At 46.9% G+C, this 20,636-nt stretch overlaps 1 protein-coding gene across 1 annotated transcript in view; it reads right to left on the bottom strand.

Moving 5' to 3' along the window:
• PPFIA3 (PTPRF interacting protein alpha 3) overlaps window positions 1-20,636 on the bottom strand; it is a 404,830-nt gene that overhangs the window by 166,623 nt on the left and 217,571 nt on the right. The gene's annotated exons all lie outside the window — the stretch shown is intronic.

The raw sequence follows: 20,636 nt of genomic DNA, 5'->3' as shown, positions 1-20,636 counted from the left end.
TTTATAAGACTTCTCTGAATCTTTCTTAAAATGTTGTGGCCAGTACTACATTCAGTATTTGAGACTGGCTCTGACTGATGCAGTTTGTAGTAGAACTATTATTCCTTCTGATTTAAAATGTAAACTTTATTGATGCAGCCTAAAATTGCATTTACCTTTTTTTGGCAGTTGTATCACATTGCTAACTCACATTCAGCTTGTGATCTCTTATAACTCTAAGAAGTTCTTCACCTGTACATTTAATTCCTATTTTTTATCTCTCGTGCATTTGGTTGCTTTTTCTCAAGGGGACAACTTTGCATTCATATCTAAACTTTCATTTTATTATTTTATTTTATTATTTATTTTATTTTATTATTTTATTTGTTATTGTATTTTTCAGCCCACCTTTCTAACCAACAAAGAGTATTTTCAATTCAGCTTCTGTTTTCTAACCTATAACCTATTTCACACCCTTTTGTATCATTTGCTAATGATGATGCATGATTCTAGTACAAGAGTTTATGAAATTTAGCAACATCATAAGAACTTAAACATTTTGCAAAAAATCTCAGGAGGAGGGTTATCTGGAGACTGAAAAGGTTGATGATTCCTACCATACAGATATGGAAAATGCTGATAAGGGCCGCCCAGCTTCAGCAGGTAGCAGCAAGTTCATAAGAGACATGGTTACCCTCTTCCCAATTGCCAGTACTGTTTTGCTGCCACAGCTACTTATTCCTCAAAAGTGACATCAGAAAATACTTACCAGGTGTGTGTCCAGTGGCAGGTGGAATACAAAGAAAAAAGGAAGAGAAACAAAATAACAGTGAGTACAACATGCAAAATGGAAAGCAAAAGATTACAACCACTGCTAGGCTCTATGTACCCTGTCCTATAAAAGCAACATCTACCTACTTAGACTTCATACTATGTTCTCTAGTTTTGCTACCCATTCAATGGAACCAATAACATTTCCTTTGGAATCTATGTCTAGTTCTAAATATCACTATCACTGAACCATGGAAAGCTCAGTAATACCATAGCATTTGTCTTAGTTTCCCTGCCTTAATATCTTTAATGATTGCTTTTTCAGTTTAGTATATCTCCCTAACATCATCACTGTCCCATAAATCAGCTGTTATTGGCAATTAGGTATTCACTACTTAGCCAAGCAATATGAAACCCCAAATCAATATCCCTGTGTATGTATGTATATGTGCATGTGTGTGTGTGCATACACACGTACACACCGTATATGAAGGGTTTGAGATTCTACAGGAAAATATAAAAACTAATACCCATATTTATTTCAATTTAATTACACTCCATATGGGAAAATTAATATTTAATTCCAGGGTATGATACAGACATAGCAATAGAGCTAATATGCCGAAAATATGCAGTGTACTGTCTGACTGATTCCTAGCTGGAAACAGCATCTGGGAACACCCCCCAAATACATCAATGTTTACCTCCATGATGGAACAAAAGCAATATTCAATGCTCCAAAAGTATAAGGAATCCTTGTGTGTCTAAAATGCAGGAAAAAAATGCAGATTCCTGGGATGCCTCCAATAAGAGCCCTTTCACATTCTTCATCCAGCATCTTTCCATATTCTGCTGCAGTGAGTAGACTAGATCTAGATATTAGTTACACAAATCCCAATGAAATCAATGACAAATCAGTCATCTCTCAAGTCCCACTGATTTCATTGGGCATTAAGTGCAACTGAGAGAATAAGGGTGAGAGGGGAGGGTTGAGGCAGATTTAATTCCAAGCCTTACTGACCCATCACTTTCCTCATTCCAATGCCTTCCAGATGCTGCCTGGGGGTTATGGAGGTTTTATTGCAACACATAAAGGAAACATGTTGGGGACATCTGCTTTAGAGTCGTGAACTGGCAGAAGGCAATGGGGAGTGTTTGCCAAGAAAGTTGGATTGCTAAGAATTTGGAATGACTGTGACCAAGGATTTTAAGAAGGAGCATTGTTGAAGTATTTTAGGAGCTGCAATATAAGATGTTGTCCAACATATAATTTCTGTTGCAGTATGGGCCACACTTGTCAGCTGTGGTTTTCCACACCAGCAGCCCTGCATCAAGTAAGATGATTCTAGAACCTTAAATGTTTCATTTGCAGTTTATGTGTTTTCAGGGATGGCACAGAAACATCCTTTGCAAAGCACTGTTAGGTTACAGGCCAAATAATATGCCTCTTCTCAGTTCCCACTTTGAATCTATACTGACAATCAGACTATACAATGGCTAAGTCTTACAGTAGACAATTACTTCATTATATTAGAAGCTTTGCTATAGGATCTAATGGGCTTAATTTCTACTTGTTTCACTGTACAGAATAGCTAATGTCCATACCTAGAAAAATCATGAGACAAAGCTCATTTGAGAGTAGAAATAAACTTTCATTAGTGAAAACCTGATAACAAGGATCCAAGAATGTAAAATAACAAAATAATACATAATATAGCAATCAGCAAATTTCTAAATACTAAACCTTAACTTTCAATCTAGTTCCAGAGCAATATATGCACAAGTCTTATCCAGAGTATGGTTGGGAGGAGAAGCTGAGAAAGATGTTACAGTCTCTGAGTTGCCATCTCACTGTCTCCATTGTGGTGTTGTATACATGTGTGTACCTATGTTCTATATGTATTTTTTGGAGAGCTGACCTCAAAAACCTCCTTGCTAGGTCTACACAAAGAAATAACCATAGAAAACATCTACTTCAGAAGTCTTTTCTCAAAATTGTTGCAAAGAGCTTAGTTTCGGGGCTTTGGTTGTTAACAGGGAGGCTCCCTACAGAACTACATGGTCTAATTCGAGATTTGTCTTTAACCATTTAATCAATCAGAATAGAGCTGGAAGGGGGGGGCAGACAGCTGCCATTGCGAACGGGTGTGCGAGCAGGACAGTCCGTGAAACACAGTCAATTTCTGTCCGTCTGGGGGGCTTCTAGAAGCCGAACTTGCCCTGGAGGGGCAACGGTAGAGGAAGGGCATTCCTTTGATCGAATCCGGATGGCGTTCCGTGTTGCTGGTTGGGAATGATCCTTTTTGAAAGAGGACGGAGAAGAAGACGGCCTTTAATGGCTGAATCGAAGCGTTGACAGCTGATCGGAATGAGCGGTGGAAAAGCGGAAAGAACAGTGGATGTGTCTGGCTGTAGTTTTGTTCTGACTCTTACAAAGTTAGTGAATTTCCCCAAATTGAACTAAGAAGAAAAGGGGACTCCAGACAGAAGGAGGGGGGATTCTCCCCCCCCCCATTACGGAAGAGGCAAGAGGAAACGAAAACGGAGCAGCCACACTTCCACAGTATAAGAAAGGAGCAAAGGGAGAGCTGTTGTGACGAAAAAGAAAAAGCGGAGAGGTTGATCCAGACTGGAGTTTTCTGGAATTCACGAAATAAGAGTTGGATAGAGTTAATGCTGGAAATAATCTGTGTCATTGTTGTGTATGTAGATTTTGGGCGGGCAGTTTGAATTAACTGACCATCAGCTGATTGGCTGACCACCACAGCTGCAAGGTATATAAAGGGAGCTGTTTCCCCTGGTCAGTTGCTGGGTTCTCACCCTACAATAAAGAGCTGTTGTCACTCACTGCCTGGCTTGCTGAGTCCTCATTCACCCAACTTAACATTGGTGACGAAGGTGGGATTTCATATAAAATGCAATTTCAAATAAATTGCATTTCCAAACAAATAGTCTTTGATGAAATCTTTCATTTATTAAACACGACAATCTGTCCCTGATTATGTTGCGACACCGAAACCTGACAGATAGCCAACACTGACTTCCTGACCCCAAACCTTCCCTTTCCGTTCCCCAATTCTCTGCGTCTCATTGGCCATCTTCCAAATCACTCTCCCCATATCTACTACTTCAGCTCCCAGGAATGTCCCCCCTCCCATCTCATCTCCTAGGGGATATTATCTTCAGGGAAAATAAGTAGGTGAAAAGTCAAGCGTCCTCTTGCCAGCTGCCCCCTCTTCTCCTCCTTATGTCAGCACTGGAACGAATGTAGTTTGGAGTGCTGACACCCAGGAGGGTCCCTTTCGCCCTAAAGCCCAAGATCGATGTGGAACTGGACAAATTAATCAAGCAGGGGGTGTTAGTGCCAGTCGATCATGCCCGATGGGAGACCCCAATTGTGACCCCCGTTAAGCCGGACGGGTCTGTGCGCATCTGCACAGACTATAAGTGTACAATCAATAAGGCCCTGCAACAAAGCGCTTACCCGGTTCCGATCGTACACCATCTGCTGCATTCCCTAGGGCCAGGCAAGATCTTTGCTAAACTCGATCTTGCGCAGGCGTATCAGCAGTTGCTGGTAGATGGTGCTACTGCAGAGGCACAGACTATAGTAACACATAGAGGTGCCTTCAAGTGTACCAGACTCCAATTCGGAGTCAGCATAGCCCCAGGACTGTTCCAGAGCACCATGAAGCGACTGTTACAGGGGATCCCTGGAGTGGTCCTGTATTTTGATGACGTGCTCGTCACCGCAGAAGATGAACAGCAACTAGGGGAGAGACTGAGACACGTACTAGAGAAATTCAGAAGTGCAGGACTCAGGGTCAAACGCAACAAGTGCATGATCGCAGTCCCTTCTGTGGAGTTCTTGGGGTATCGGGTAGACGGGACTGGCATACACCCTACCGAGAGCAAGATTAGGGCGATCCAAGAGGCCCCCATCCCCAAAGACAAGGTGGAACTACAAGCGTTCCTGGGACTATTGAACTTTTACGCAATTTTTCTAAGGGACAAGGCAACAGTAGCGGAGCCCCTGCACAGACTGTTGGCCAAAAAGTCCAAACGGGTTTGGGGGAAGGCTGAGGCTACCGTGTTTGCTGCCGTAAAGAAACTCCTGTCGGCTGAGAGTTTTCTAATTCAGTACAACTCTACGCTTCCCCTAGTGCTAGTCTGTGACGCGTCCCCCTTCGGCGTGGGGGCCGTCCTGAGCCATAGACTACCGAATGGTCTAGAGGTGCCCATCGCCTACTACTCCTGGACTCTTTCGAGCACCGAATGGAACTACAGTCAACTTGACAAGGAGGCCCTGGCAGCGGTCTCAGGAGTCAAGAAGTTCCACGAATACCTGTTCGGCAGAGACTTCGAACTCATCACAGACCATCGCCCCCTCCTGGGTCTCATCGCAGGGGACCGACCCACACCGGCAGCCCTGTCTCCCAGGATGACACGCTGGGCCATCTTCCTGGCAGCCTACTCCTATTGCCTGGTACATCGACCAGGGGTGAGCATGGGCAATGCCGACGCCCTCAGCCGTTGCCCATTACCAGACAGGATAGAGGACCCCACACCCGGAGTTCCAGTCCTGCTGATTGACGTCTTGGACTCGGGGCCCATCACTTCAGCAGAGATGGCGAGGGCTTCAACCAGAGACCACGTGATTAGGAAAGTCATGAGTTGGGTCACGAGGGGGTGGCCGGAAAAGACTGAGGGCGGGGAATTCAAATATTTTGCTAACAAAAAGGGCGAACTGACTATGCAAGGGGGTTGTCTATTGTGGGGTGATCGGGTCATTGTTCCCTTGTGCCTAAGGGAAAAGGTTTTGAATCTGTTGCATGAGGGGCACCCCGGGATCGTAAGGATGAAGGGGTTAGCTAGGAGTTATGTCTGGTAGCCCCTAATGGATAAGGACATCACTGAGTGGGTAGGGAAGTGCCAGCCCTGCCAGGAGTCTAGGCCAGACCCCCCCACAGCACCGGTCAGGGAATGGGAACGACCCCAGGGTCCCTGGTCCAGGATCCATATAGATTTCGCTGGCCCATTCCATGGGCAGGTATTCATGGTCATCGTGGATGCTTTCTCAAAGTGGTTGGAGATCAGACTCATGAAAACCACTACCACCGACGCCATCATTAGAGAGCTAAGGCAATTGTTCGCCACCCATGGCCTACCGGACACCTTAGTCTCAGACAATGGGCCCCAGTTCACGGCCACGCCGTTTGAGGGGTACCTAGCAGAGTTGGGGATCAGACACATACTATCAGCCCCGTTTCATCCAGCTAGCAATGGATTGGCGGAGAGATTTGTGAGAACAGCTAAGGAAGCTATCTCACGCCTAGGCCCAGGGGACTGGCAGGAACGGATAGACAAATTCTTAACGGCCCAACACGCCACACCATGCACCGCCACAGGCAGAAGCCCGGAGGAACTCTTAATGGGAAGAAAGCTCTGAGGAGTCCTAGACAGGCTACACCCCAGTTATTCCCCTGATAACTTCAGAGAAGCAGAGAAAAGGCTTAGGGAGTTTACAGTAGGGACGCCAGTGTTCGCTAGAAATTACGGGAACGGGCCCCTCTGGGAAACTGGAACAATCACGGAGGTCACCGGGCCCAAGTCTTATAGGATAGACATGGGAGATGGGAGGATTTGGCGGCGGCACATTGATCAATTACGGAAGCGTTTAACTGCCGACACAGAAGACACCATCGACGATCCGGTCCCTAACTACCAACCGAACTCCAGACCTAACTCAAGCCCGAGTCAAGCAGAGGACTTAGCTGTCGGCCTCGAGATCCAGCGCCGCCCCATCGCAGAAGATCAGTCAGCCGAAGAAGTCGCCACCCACAACGAATTCTCGGAGGTTCCATTGGTGGAGCAGGGAGAAACAGGGAGTTCCTCCGACCTGCTCGACGCCACACCTCCGACTGAACTGCGCAGGTCAACTAGGGTGCGGACACCGCCTGGTCACCTGAGGGACTACGTATGCTAATGTCCACCCCAAGTGACTTCTGGGAGGGGAGGAGTGTTGTGTATGTAGATTTTGGGCGGGCAGTTTGAATTAACTGACCGTCAGCTGATTGGCTGACCACCACAGCTGCAAGATATATAAAGGGAGCTGTTTCCCCTGGTCAGTTGTTGGGTTCTCACCCTACAATAAAGAGCTGTTGTCACTCACTGCCTGGCTTGCTGAGTCCTCATTCACCCAACTTAACAGTCATTTTGGCGCTGACAGTGCATTTTGAAAAGGAAAACAAGATGCAAGGGATTCACCTAATGGACGAAGAGGATATATAACTGAAAGATTGTAAAAGTGACATTTGTGACCTTAGCTTTGTTTTGCCCTTCCTTCTTTGTTTTGGGGTTTTGGATATCTTATACTCTACAATTTGGTTAACTAGTAGTGGATTGTAAACAATATGGACTAAACAAAAAACTGCCAGGCTCCTGAAGGGACATATCAAATGCTATTAAAGTGGACTGATGGGATTAAGTCCCTGCTCTCAATGCCTACGTGCCTACGTGACATTGTTGAACGAGAGGACTGATGGGATTAAGCCCCCGCTCATAGTATACGTGACATCTCACCATTGCTGAGCTACCCCGGTAGGACCAAGGAAGTGGGCATGTCATACCCATAAATGGTAATCATGTATACATCCAGAAATGAATATACTGACTGAAAAGAATGTATAAACCTGTATGTAACAACCCCTCGGGTTTCAGACTTTGCTTGAGCTATCGCTGCTGAACCTTGCGCAATAAACCTTTCCTTTCGATAAAGAGCTGGTGTGGTCTCTTTTCTGTAACACTATGAACTATAAACATTTATTTTATTATTTTTATTTTATTCAATTTGTATACCGCCCTTCTCCTAGTGGACTCAGGGCGGTGCACAGCCAGAACTAAAACACATACCAATACAAAATTTAAAATTATTAAAAGAATTACATAACTTTGGCCCAAATTTAAAACAATTCAAATTAAAACCCATTGACAATTTAAAAGCTAAAAACAAATAAAAAAGACTAAAGAAGGGGGGGGGGGTTCACGCCAGCCCTGCTTGATGGAAAAGAAAAGTTTTCAGGGCACGGCGAAAGACCCGGAGATCCGATATCCTTCGTATCTCCGGGGGCAAATCGACATTGCCTGGCTGACGGCACCCTGAGGAGTCCCTCTCTGTGGGAGAGTACTGGTCAGTGGGAGGCTATCGGCGGCAGAAGGCGGTCCTGCAAATACCCAGGTCCTATGCCATGAAGCACTTTAAAGGTGGTAACCAACACCTTGAAGCGCACCCGGAAGACCACTGGAAGCCAATGCAGCTCACGCAGGAGAGGTGTCACATGGGAGCGCCCCCTCGCTCCCATAATCCCCCGCGTGGCCACATTCTGCACCAGTTGGAGCCTCCGGGTGCTCCTCAAGGGGAGCCCCATGTAGAGAGCATTGCAGTAGTCCAGGTGGGAAGTGACGAGTGCCTGAGTGACTGTGCGTAAGGAGTCCCGATCCAGAAAGGGACGCAACTGGCGAATCAGGCGAACCTGATAAAAAGCCCCCCTGGCCACGGCCATCATATGCTCTTCTAAAGACAGCCGTGCATCCAGGAGGATGCCCAAGTTGCGAGCCCTGTCCGTGGGGGCCAATAACCCGCCCCCAATAGCCAGCGATGGCACCAGCTGGCTATATTGGGACGCCGGAAGCCACAGCTACTCGGTCTTGGAAGGGTTCAGTCGAAGCCTGTTACTCCCCATCCAGATCCTCATGGCCTCCAGGCACCGGGACATCACTTCAAGGGCATCGTTGGGATGGTCTGGGGTGAAGATGTACAGCTGAGTATCATCAGCGTACTGATGGAACTCCACCCCAAAGCCACGGATGATCTCACACAGTGGCTTCACATAAATGTTGAACAGAAGGGGCAAGAGGACCGACCCCTGAGGCACCCCACAAACAAGGTGCCTCGGGGTCGACCTCTGCCCCCCTGCCAACACCGACTGCGACTGGTCGGAGACCAGCAAAACGGTGCCCCCCACTCCCAACTCCTCCAACCAGCGCAGCAGTATACCATGGTTGATGGTATCAAAAGCCGCTGAGAGATCTAACAGGACCAGGATAGAGGAGCAACCCCTATCCTGAGCCCTCCAGAGATCATCCACCAATGCGACCAATGCCGTTTCCGTGCTGTGCCCAGGCCTGAAGCCAGACTGGAGCGGATCCAGATAGACAGCTTCATCCAGGTACCCAGGAAGATGTCACGCCACCACACTCTCAACAACCTTCACCAAGAAGGGAAGGTTGGAGACCGGACGGTAGTTAGCCAAAACAGCTGGATCCAGAGCAGGCTTCTTGAGGAGAGGCCTCACCACCGCCTCTTTCAAGGCGGGTGGCAAGACACCCTCACTCAAGGAAGCGTTGATAATCCCCTGGAGCCAGCCTCGCGTAACCTCCCGGGAGGCCAGCACCAACCAGGAGGGACACGGGCCCAATAAACATGTGGTCGCGTTCAGCCACCTCAGTATCCTGTCCATGTCCTCAGGAGCAACAGGGTCGAACTCCTCCCAAATGGCAGTCTCAAGACCGGCACCCATCATCCCGTCTGTACCTACCCAGTCAGAGACCAAGCCTTCCCGAATCTGAGTGATTTTATCGTGCAGATACTGGACAAAATCCTCAGCATACCTGATGGACATACCATCAGGTTCACCAAACATACCTGATGGACTTAAACAAAAAATTTTTGGACAGATAAAACGGAACGTTAATGATAAATAGAGTGGTATCTTTTGAATTTTCTTGAACTGAACCACAATTTATAACTCCCAGCTGGGAACCAGTGTTAGTATCTGGGATCCAAGATGGCACCGCCGAAGGCTGCCTTAGTAAAATGCTCTCTAATGGTTTCTTTATTTTTCATTATTCTCTGCGATTCACTACGGATTTCATACTCCCAAGACCATCTGCTAAGAATTAAGCAATGTTTCTTTAAGGAGCAACTTTCTGTGATCTCTCTCACACACACACACCCTTTACTAACGCGGAGGAAATTCTAACACAGGAAGAAGCAAATTCCCCGGAGTTATGGATTACCAAAAAAAAACAAAAACAAACGGAGGAAATGGAGACGAGGTAAAAGGGTGGGAATTTTGAACAGGCTAAGGAATAGAGGAAATAAAACTCCTCTGCCTTCAATCTTCCTGACCAATTTACGTTCATTTGCTAATAAGATGGATGAAATACTTCTTTTAAACAGATGCAATTCTGATTTTCATAGCGCAGCTGCTCTATGCTTTATTGAAACCTGGCTACATGAGGATGTTGATGACAACAGCATGCAAATTCCAGGGTTTCAGATACATAGAGCAGACAGAATTGCAGAATCATCAGGTAAAAAGAAGGGAGGAGGCTTATGCTTATATATCAACAACAGCTGGTCTCAGGATATAACTATAATATATAAATTCTGTGATGAAAACTTAGAGTCTTTACTTATCAACTGTAAACCATTTTACTGTCCACGCAAGTTCCCCTAATTGCTACTAATTGCTGTGTATGTCCCTCCACAAGCCTGTGTAAACAAGGCATTATGAACTCTAGCTGACCAGATTATGGAGGCTGAAGCCAAATTTCCCGGTTCACTGGCCATTATTTTGGGAGATCTAAACAAAGCAAACTTAAGGAAAGAGCTACCAAAATACTTTCAGCATGTCAATTGTCCTACTAGAGGCAATTATTGCTACACAACACTAAAAGATGTTTATTGGTCTTTACCACGAGCAGCTGTGGGACACTCTGATCAATGCATGATTCACCTTGTACCTGCTTACAGACAAAGACTTAAAACCACAAAACCAACAATTAAATCAGTGAGGAACTGGACTGAGGAGGCAAAGTTAAAGCTACAGGCCTGCCTTGACTGCACTGATTGGAAATGTTTTCAAAAATACCTCTGCAGACTTAGATGAACTCACAGATACTGTAACATCATATGTCAGCTTCTGTGAAGACCTATGTGTGCCGACCAGGAACTTGCAAATATACAGTAACAACAAACCTTGGTTCACAGCTAAACGTAAGCAGCTACGTCATTCCAAAGAGGAAGCCTACAGAAAAGGTGATAAAATGCTGTACAATCAGGCCAGAAATGTACTAACAAGGGAGATCAGAGCAGCAAAAAGAAGCTACTCTGAAAAGCTAAAGAATCAGTTCTCAACAAATGAACCAGCAAACATGTGGAAAACTCTTAAAAATACCACTGGTTACGGCAAACCTTCTTCCCAGGCTGAAGGAAATCAACAACTGGCAGATGACCTGAACATGTTTTACTGCAGGTTTGAAAGGAAACTACAGCCACTTATCTCCACAACCCCCATCTCAGACACACCAACAACAGCCAAACCTCCTACAACTGACCTCAGCCCATTGGGTTCACAACCCCTAGTGATCACAGAAAAGGTAGTGCAAGACCTATTTCACAGACAAAAGCCAGTAAAAGCTCCAGGCCCAGACAGGAAAACTCCTTCTTGCTTAAAAGTCTGTGCTGACCAATTGGCCCCCATCTTCACCCGAATCTTCAGTAAATCACTAGAGATGTGCTATGTTCCTTCTTGCTTCAAACGCTCTACTATCATCCCAGTGCCGAAGAAGCCCACCATCAAGGAACTGAATGACTACAGACCAGTTGCTCTAACATGTGTAGTTATGAAAACCTTTGAAAAGCTAGTGCTGTCCCACTTGAAAATCATCATGGATCCGCTGTTAGACCCCATGCAATTTGCATACCGAGCAAATAGATCAACAGATGATGCTGTTAATATGGCTCTGCACTACATCTTGAATCTCCAAAGACCTACACAAGGGTCCTCTTTGTAGACTTTAGTTCAGCATTCAATACCATCATTCCAGACATTCTCCTAAACTAAACCAGCTAGCGGTACCTGAACACACCTGTAAGTGGATCATAAACTTCCTAACAGACAGGAAGCAGAAGGTGAAGCTAAGCAGAATCACATCAGATACCTGTACAATTAGCACAGGGGCCCCACAAGGCTGTGTGCTCTCTCCACTTCACTTCTCTCTATATACCAATGACTGCATCTCAAACGATCCATCTGTTAAACTTCTGAAGTTCGCAGATGACACAACAGTGATCGGTCTCATTTGAGACAATGTTGAATCCGTATACAGACAGGAGGTTGAACAACTAGCCTCGTGGTGCGACCGGAACAATCTGGAACTGAACACACTCAAAACCGTAGAAATGGTGGTAGACTTTAGAAGAAACCCTCCCATACTACCACCTCTTATAATACTAGACAACACAGTATCAACAGTAGAGACCTTCAAATTTCTATGTTCTACCATATCTCAAGATCTAAAATGGGCACCTAACATCAAAAACGTCATCAAAAAAGCACAACAAAGAATGTTCTTTTTGCGCCAACTCAGAAAGCTCAAACTGCCCAAGGAGCTGCTGATACAGTTCTACAGAGGAATTATTGAGTCTGTCATCTGCACCTCTATAACTGTCTGGTTTGGTTCTGCAACCCAACAAGACAGACACAGACATCAGAGGATAATTAGAACTGCAGAAAAAACAATTACCCCGAGGCCTCTCATCTGTGGAGTGCCGCAAGGGTCGGTCCTCTCGCCCCTTCTGTTCAACATTTATGTGAAGCCGCTGGGCGAGATCATCCGTGGCTTTGGGGTGAGATACCACCAGTACGCTGATGACACCCAGCTGTACATCTCCACCCCAGGCCACCCCAGCGATGCCCTTGAAGTGATGGCCCAGTGCCTGGAGGTGTTGTGGCCCCGCCCTCTGAGCCTGTCCCATTGGAGGAAGAAAGCTCCGAGCATGAGGAAGAGGAGTCAGCCAGGCCTCCCTCTCCAGGCCCCTCCCCTCTGGCATTGATTCAAGTGCCGGCCGAGGGAGAGGAAACAGCTGATTCGAGTCAAAGTGATAATGAAACATCATTCCTGGACGCACGCCTCCGAAGGCGTGATAAACGTTTGCAGCAGCTTGGGAGGCGTGCTAGGGATTAGAACTGAGTCACTGGACCACACCCCAGAGACTATATAATAGAGGGTAGTGGTCAAAGGATCCTTGTGACGAACAAAGCAAAACCTTGGAGTCACTAAAGCCTCGTCCGGAACTGCTGGGAGGAATATTATTTCTGTTTGGACTTTCTTGAACGTTCGTATCTTATCTGTCTGTTTGTGAAAATAAAGACCCTTGGCAGACGGTGTGTCTATCGCTGCCAAGTCGGAGATAAGACCTGGGTGCGTTCCAAAGTGTTTCCTTAACCCTCGACTGGCTGTGTGGGTGTGTGTGTGGGTACGGGGACAGATCAGGAGGCTGTACGGATCTGGATGGGGAGGAACAGGCTCAGGCTCAACCCTTCCAAGACCGAGTGGCTGTGGTTCCCGGCATCCCGATATAGTCAGCTGACTCCATCGCTGACTATCGGGGGCGAGTCTTTGGCCCCCGTGGAGAGGGCGCGCAATCTGGGTGTCCTCCTGGATACACAGCTGTCCTTGGAGGAACATCTGACGGCTGTTGCCAGGGGGACCTTTTGTCAGGTTCGCCTGATTCGCCAGTTGCGCCCCTTTCTTGATCGGGATTCCGTGTGCACAGTCACTCATGCCCTCGTCACCTCTCGCCTGGACTACTGCAACGCTCTCTACATGGGGCTCCCCTTGAGGAGCACCCGGAGGCTCCAACTGGTCCAGAATGCGGCCGCGCGGGTAATTACGGGAGCTGCATGGCGCTCCCGCATAACACCGCTCCTGCGCGAGCTGCACTGGCTCCCAGTGGTCTTCCGGGTGCGCTTCAAGGTGTTGGTTACCACCTTTAAAGCGCTCCATGGCATAGGACCTAGTTATCTTCGAGACCGCCTTCTGCCACCGACGACCTCCCATCGACCCATGCGCTCCCACAGAGAGGGCCTCCTCGGGGTGCCATCAGCCAAGCAATGCAGGCTGGTGACCCCCAGGGGGAGGGCCTTCTCTGTGGGGGCTCCCTCCCTCTGGAATCAACTGCCCCCAGAGATAAGGAGAATCCAAGACCTTCGTGCCTTCTGCCGTTCCCTTAAAACTTTCCTTTTTCAACAAGCCGGGCTGGCCAAACAAATCCTTTTAAATGATTTTAAATGATTTTAAATTCGTTTGTCTTCTTAAATTTTGGGCCAAATTGAGATATTTCCTTTTAATCTGTTCTTAATCTATGTATTATGTATTAAGTATTTATGTCTTTTTACTTGGCTGTACACCGCCCTGAGTCCCTAGGGAGAAGGGCGGTATATAAATTTGAAGTAAAAAAAAAATAAAAATAAATTACTTCCAACCTGCCTTCCATTGAGGACCTGTATACTGCACGAGTCAAAAAGAGGGCTGTGAAAATACAGACCCCTCGCATCCTGGACATAAACTATTTCAACTCCTACCCTCAAAACGATGCTATAGAGCACTGCACACCAGAACAACTAGACACAAGAAAAGTTTTTTTCCTGAATGCCAACATTCTGCTAAACAAATAATTCCCTCAACACTGTCAAACTATTTACTAAGTCTGCATTATTATTAATCTTCTCATCGTTCCTATCACCCATCTCCTCCCGCTTATGGTTGTATGACTGTAACCTTGTTGCTGGTATCCTTATGATTTATATTGACTGTTTCCTAATATGATTCGATTGCTTATTTGTACCCTATGACTATCATTAAGTGTTGTACCTTATGATTCTTGACGAATGTATCTTTTCTTTTATGTACACTGAGAGCATATGCACCAAGAGAAATTCCTTGTGTGTCCAATCACACTTGGCCAATAAAGAATTCAATTCTATTGTATTATTATTACTAACATTACTATTACCATTACTATTATTAGTAGTACGATTGTTATTATCATTATTTATTTATTTATTTATTTATTTATTTATTTATTTATTTTATTACATTTCTATACCGCCCTTCTCCCAAAGGACTCAGGGCAGTGTACAGCCATATTAAAACAAACCCATCACAAAAATTAAAAACCATTAAAATAATTAAAGCAATTTGGCTGTTATTAAAACCCTTAGCTAAAACCCCTTTAAAACCAATTAAAACCCATTAACATTAATTTAGTCAGTCAGGCCGGCTTGATTGAACAATAGAGTCTTCAGAGCACGACGGAAAGCGCGGAGGTCGGGGATCCTTCTTATATCCGGGGGCAGCTCATTCCATAGGGCAGGAGCCCCCACAGAGAAGGCTCTCCCCCTGGGGGTCGCCAGCCGACATTGCTTGGCCGACGGCACCCTGAGGAGGCCCTCTCTGTGAGAGCGTATCGGACGGTGGGAGGCATGTGAAATGTTGGATCTAGCCCAATAACTCAAAGACAAATTCCAATCTTTTGCTCTTTATCTCTATTGCAGACCTAGGTGGATCCTAGGCCTAGTGGTACTGGAGGTCACTGACCTTGTACCTTTCTCTTTCAGGTATACATCTGGATCCACTGGAGTACCTCGTGGTTGGAGCTATTATACCCAGGAGGAGGGGCTAGGAGGTAAGGAGTGGCTACAGGAGTTATGGGATATGTGGTCAGTTAAACCCTGCAGGACCAGGTGGCCAGGGAGGTGGTACTGTTAGACATTTACCATGACAAAACCCCCTCTAAATGTCTAACGGGGCACCTGGCATAAATGGTTACATACATACAGAAAATATACATGCATATGTACGAATTACATATAAACACACAGTTTTGACATGAGGTACGCATGCTGTTTATGTGGTAGGGGTTTAGTGAGTATGTCTGCTGTTTGCTCCTCTGTGTCACAGTGTACAGCCTTAATGAAACCTATCTCTGAGAACTGCCTGACATGCTTGCACTTGATGTCAATGTGCCTAGATCGTTGACCTACAGCATCGGCCCTTGAGATTTCTATTGCCGCTTTTTTGTATTCGTGGATGACTATTGGGTATGAGGGTTCAGCCCAAATGCTGCAGAGCAGGTCATCGAACCACACTAGGTTGTTTGCGGCCTTGGATAGGCAAACGAATTCCGCTTCCGTGGTTGATGTGGCTACCAGTTTTTGTTTTCCAGTGTACCAATGGATGGGGCAATTGTTGAGTAGCAGCACATAGCCAGAGGTGCTTTTCCTGCTTTTTATGTCTCCGGCCCAATCAGCATCAGCGTAGCAGGTTAGTTTTGGTTTCTCGGATATTTCTGGTTCAAGGCAGAGTTGGGCGTCTGCGCTGAATTTTAGGTATCTAAGCAGTCTTTTGATGGCGTTCCAGTGTGTTATGGTGGGTTTGCTTACGTGTCTGGACAGCAGGTTAACGGCTAAGGCGATGTCGGGCCTGGTCCAGTTGGATATATATAGCAGTGACCCTATTGTTGACCTATACAACTTATTGTCGGTGAAGGGTTCAGATTCCTCGTACATACTCTTTAGGAACTCTGGCTGCATGGGAGTCTCACTGGGTTTTGCTTCAGACATGTTGCATTTTGATAGCAACTCGATGATCTTTTCTTTCTGGGAGAGGCGAAACCCTTTGTCGGTTTTCATCACTTGGACTCCTAGGTATTTGTCGATCTTTCCTAATGATTTTAGGGAGAAGTGGCTACCCAGCTCAGTGGCGAACTTGTCACATCTGTTTTTATGCTTGCTTATGTACAAGATATCATCCACGTAAACGAGCACGCCTTCGAATGTGTTGTTTTCTTTCTTTGTAAAGAAACATTTGTCAGCTGAAGTGGCTTCGAAACCCATGGATCTGAGAGCCTTGGCTAGGCAATCATACCACCTTTTGCCCGACTGCTTGAGTCCGTATAGGCTTTTGTTCAGCAGCCAGGTCTTGTTCTCGCCTTCGTTGTATCCAGGTGGTGCTTTGACGTATATCTCTTTGTCCAATTCGGCGTGGAGGTACGCAGTCTGTACGTCGAATTGGAAGACTTCCAGGCCTAGGATGGTGGCCACTACCAGGGCACTTTTGACACTCTCCGCCCTGACGGTAGGCGAGTAGGTGTCTGTGTAATCTTCAGGGTATCTTTGGGCGAAACCCTGTGCGACCAGTCTCGCCTTGTACAGGACCTTGTTGTCTTCTAGAGTCTTAACTCTGAACACCCATTTGGTTCCTATCGGCTTTTTGTCCTCTGGAACTTGGGCAGGCGAGTATACTTGGAGGTTCCTGAGGCTCTCCATCTCCTTCTCCATGGCCGATATCCATTTCTCTCTCTCTCCCTGGGGGAGCTCGAGTATGTCTTCGTATGAGTTGGGTGTGGTGTGGTTGTCATGGATGGCCATGACGTAATCTTCCAGCTTCTTTGGTAGCTTGTTCCTGTTCCCTCTGACTGGTCTGCTGGGGGTTGGCTCGGTTTCTTGCATATTATCTGCCTCTTTGTTTGTCAGGTTGTCCATCTTCAGGGAGGGATGCCCTTCCTTCCACTCTCTGATGTTTACTCTGTGGTTGTTGGTTTTATGTTCTCCAACTTTTTCTTCCCCCTGACCATGTTCGATTGCAACTCTATTGGTGGTGATGTCGTTGGAGTGGACCCTTGACCAGTTTGCGTTTTCGTGGAAACTGGCAGACCTGGATACGACAAAACGGTTGTTGTTGTCGATAAATCTGTAGCCCTTTGTGCCTGGTTCGTAACCCACGAACCTCAGTCTTTTAGATAATTTTTCTCCTTTCTTTCTCAGTTGCCTGGGGATGTGGACATCGGCTGGGGCGCCGAATATATGTAGGTGTGCAATGTTGGGCTTTCTGTTGTATAGCATCTCGTATGGGGTCTTATTGATAGAGCTTGACCATAGTCTATTCAGAGTGTAATTGGAGTAATGCAGTGCCTCTGACCAGAAATGCTGCCCCATCCCAGCATCCTCCAGGGCGCACCTCATCATCGTTTGTAACATTCCATTTTTTCTTTCTACGACCCCATTCTGAAAGGGCGAGAAAGGCGAAGAAGTGTAGTGCATTATGCCCCATTCCCTTAGCCACCTAGCGAATTCCTTGGCCATGAATTCTGAGCCCCTGTCTGTCATTATTTGCCTTATCTTCATATTGTGTTGCATATCTATTCTTTTATGGAATTCTTTAAACCTTTGGAACACCTCGTTTTTGTGCCTGAGGGAGTAAACATACCTGTATCTGGTGTAGTCATCCACAATCGTGAGGAAGAATCACTTCCTGTGCCCTACAGATGGTTTCAATGGCCCTACCAAGTCCATATGCACTAATTGGAAGGGAGACTCTGTGGTTCGTTTTGACCCTTTGGGAATGGCTTTAACCCTGATCTTTGAACGCTTACAGATTGAACACTCCAGATAGTTTTCGCAGTTCTTTACTTTGAGACCTTCGGTACATTCTGTCATCCTTTTTACAATGGGGAAACTTATGTGACCCAGCCTCCTGTGAAGGAGGTGGGCGCAGTTATCATGCAATGGCTTCCCGATAGATACAGATTTATTGGCATTTCATTTGCAATTTTCTGCCTCTTGCTGTACCCCCTCTGTTTCTGGGCACTCATCTAACTCGTGGTTCGTGTTGGTGTTAATGCTCCCTTCCTCCCTTGCATTGGGTGTGAAGTAAGGTAGCCCCTCATGCATGGTTACCTTTCCTATCTCTTTCCCTTGCTTGATCAAGCAAGCCTTTCCATTCTTAAACTTTATTTCTATGTTTGTGTCCTGTGTCAGTTTGGTGATGGCTAGTACGTTGTGAGGTATCTCTGGTACGTACAGTACCCCCTCTAAATTTCCTATCTGTGTAATGTGTGTGTTCCCCTTCCCTACTACTTTGACTTTGTTTTGGTTTGCTACCTTTATTTCTGAGTCTATTTCTGTGAGTGAGTCTAGTAGTTTTGGGTTGCAAGTTGTGTGGTTTGTGGCTCCTGAGTCTAGAAGCCATGTGTCCCTTTCTATCTTATGTTTACTGGCTGGGTCATCGTGTCTGATCCCGTACATAGAACCCGGGTTACTGTCTCTAGAGTTGTCCCTGCGTTTGTGGTACTTCCTGGGGTTGGGGGACCACCCTTGCCCCCTTTCCTTTGGGTACCTGCGTTCAGGTGATCGCCCCCCTCTACTGTCGTTGTGTCTTCTATCCCTGTGGTTTCTAGGGCAGTCTCTCCTTAAGTGGTTCCTCGATCCACAAGAGTAACATTCTGGGGTGCCTCTAGCCCTATCCTGAAAATCAACCCTTTTTACAGGCCTAGGATCCCTCCTGGACAGTTGGCGGTCCCTCCTCAGATTGTCCTCTGCGATAAGCTTATTGGTTAGTGTGCCTAGCGATAGGTATTGCAAGCTGAGGCTATCCAGTTGGGTTATGAAGTTGTCCCAACTGCTATCAAGAGAGTTTATGATTACGCTTATCATGCTCTCTTCAGTGATAATTTCCCCCTTCTGCATGAGCTCTGCCCTTGTTGCATTCAGTTTCAGTATGTGCTCACTCATGGGGACCCCGTCTTGTGTTTAGTGGAATGGAACTCCCTAGATATTCTAGTGGTTGTGGCTCTACTCTGGCTGTAAAACAGGCTACCTAATTTTTGTACAACATCATAGACAGTTAGGTTATCTTCAATAGACGGATACATGGCAGATGGAATAGAAGTTAACATGATACAAAATGCCCTGTGGTGAATGCAGTCAATTTCCAGTGACCAGGGTTTCTGGGGAGGTCTGTTGGCTAGGAACAGTGCATTCTCTCTCATGAGAGCAATTCTTAATTGCTGACTCCATTCTATAATATTACCCCCATCTAATTGTAATTTTGGCAAATTGGCATAATTTGCCCCAGAATTGTTAGGAAAGTTACTTACTGGGGGGAGCTGTCCATGGTCCATTGTGTGATTGAACTCACAATAAGGCTTTGGGATGTCTGTGGCCAGTCTGTATTTGCTTGGATCTATGTAACTTGCTTCTCTTGTTGCAGGCAGACACTGGGCATGCGCGAGGCTCATTTCGCGCCGGAGTCCATCGGGTGAGGTTCCTGCTGCTGGAGCTCCCAGGCCTAGGCCTAGGCCTGTCGGTGGGAGGTTGGCCTCACCCCCAGTGGGTCCGTAGGTTCCTCTGGAGGGTGGACACCACTGTGGAACGGCTGGATCCCCGGCGAAGAAAGGAAGAAGGTGAGGAGGCGACGCGGTCATGAGTCGAGGACTTCTGCGGGTTGGCGGCACGGCAGCAGCAGAGGTCGTAAGTTGAGGATTCCCTGCGCCCAGCGGCTCGGCGGCGGCGGCGGCGGGTCTTTCCTCGTGGTCGTCGGTCCCCAGTCGTGTGGGCTGGTCTGGCTGAGGTCGTGGCGCGGGTGAGTAGCCGGTTCTTCCCTTTGCTCTTAGGTTTCGTGCAGTTGGTGTCGCGGGTGGCGGGTTCGAATCCTGCGGTCGAGCCTTCCTGCAGGTGGTTGGTTTTTGGTGCCGGTTGTCGGTGTGCGCGGTCTCTCTGGGTGGCTGTGATTCGGTCGCTTGGTCACTGTTAGTTGTCCTGGCCTTCTTGTGGCTTCCAGGATTTTTTCTTCGTTTTTTGAGTGCTGCGGGAGGCTCGAAGGCGGAGCCGAGGGCAGCAGTGATGGTCTCGATTGCCTTCTGCACTTCGAGATCGCTGGGTGATTTTTTCTTGGTGGTTGTAGTTTCTTCGTGGTCGCTTTCAGAGCTAGATTCTTCGTGGTCACTTTCTGTGTCCCCCTCATCTGTTTCGGGGTTCGGGCATTTTCGCGCCAAGGGATTCAAATCCTGGCTTCCCATTGGCTGGTGCTCGTCCCAAGATGGCCGCCGGGAAGAGGGCGCGAAAATGGGTTCGGCCAGCTCGAGGTCATCGGGCTGAGATGGCCTACCCTTTTCTGCTTGCTTTTCTTCCTCGGTTGTCTTTGGGGCCTCGATCTCTGCTTCTTGCTGCTCGAAGAGGCTTTGAAGGTCCGCGATG

This window comes from Pituophis catenifer, unplaced genomic scaffold (genome assembly GCF_029215685.1).
Source record: "Pituophis catenifer annectens isolate HBS135680 unplaced genomic scaffold, rPitCat1.0.hap2 SCAF_5, whole genome shotgun sequence".
NCBI classification, from domain to species: Eukaryota; Metazoa; Chordata; class Lepidosauria; order Squamata; family Colubridae; genus Pituophis; species Pituophis catenifer.
Note: the sequence above shows the minus strand (reverse complement) of the source record. Positions and strands in the feature narration are given on the sequence as shown.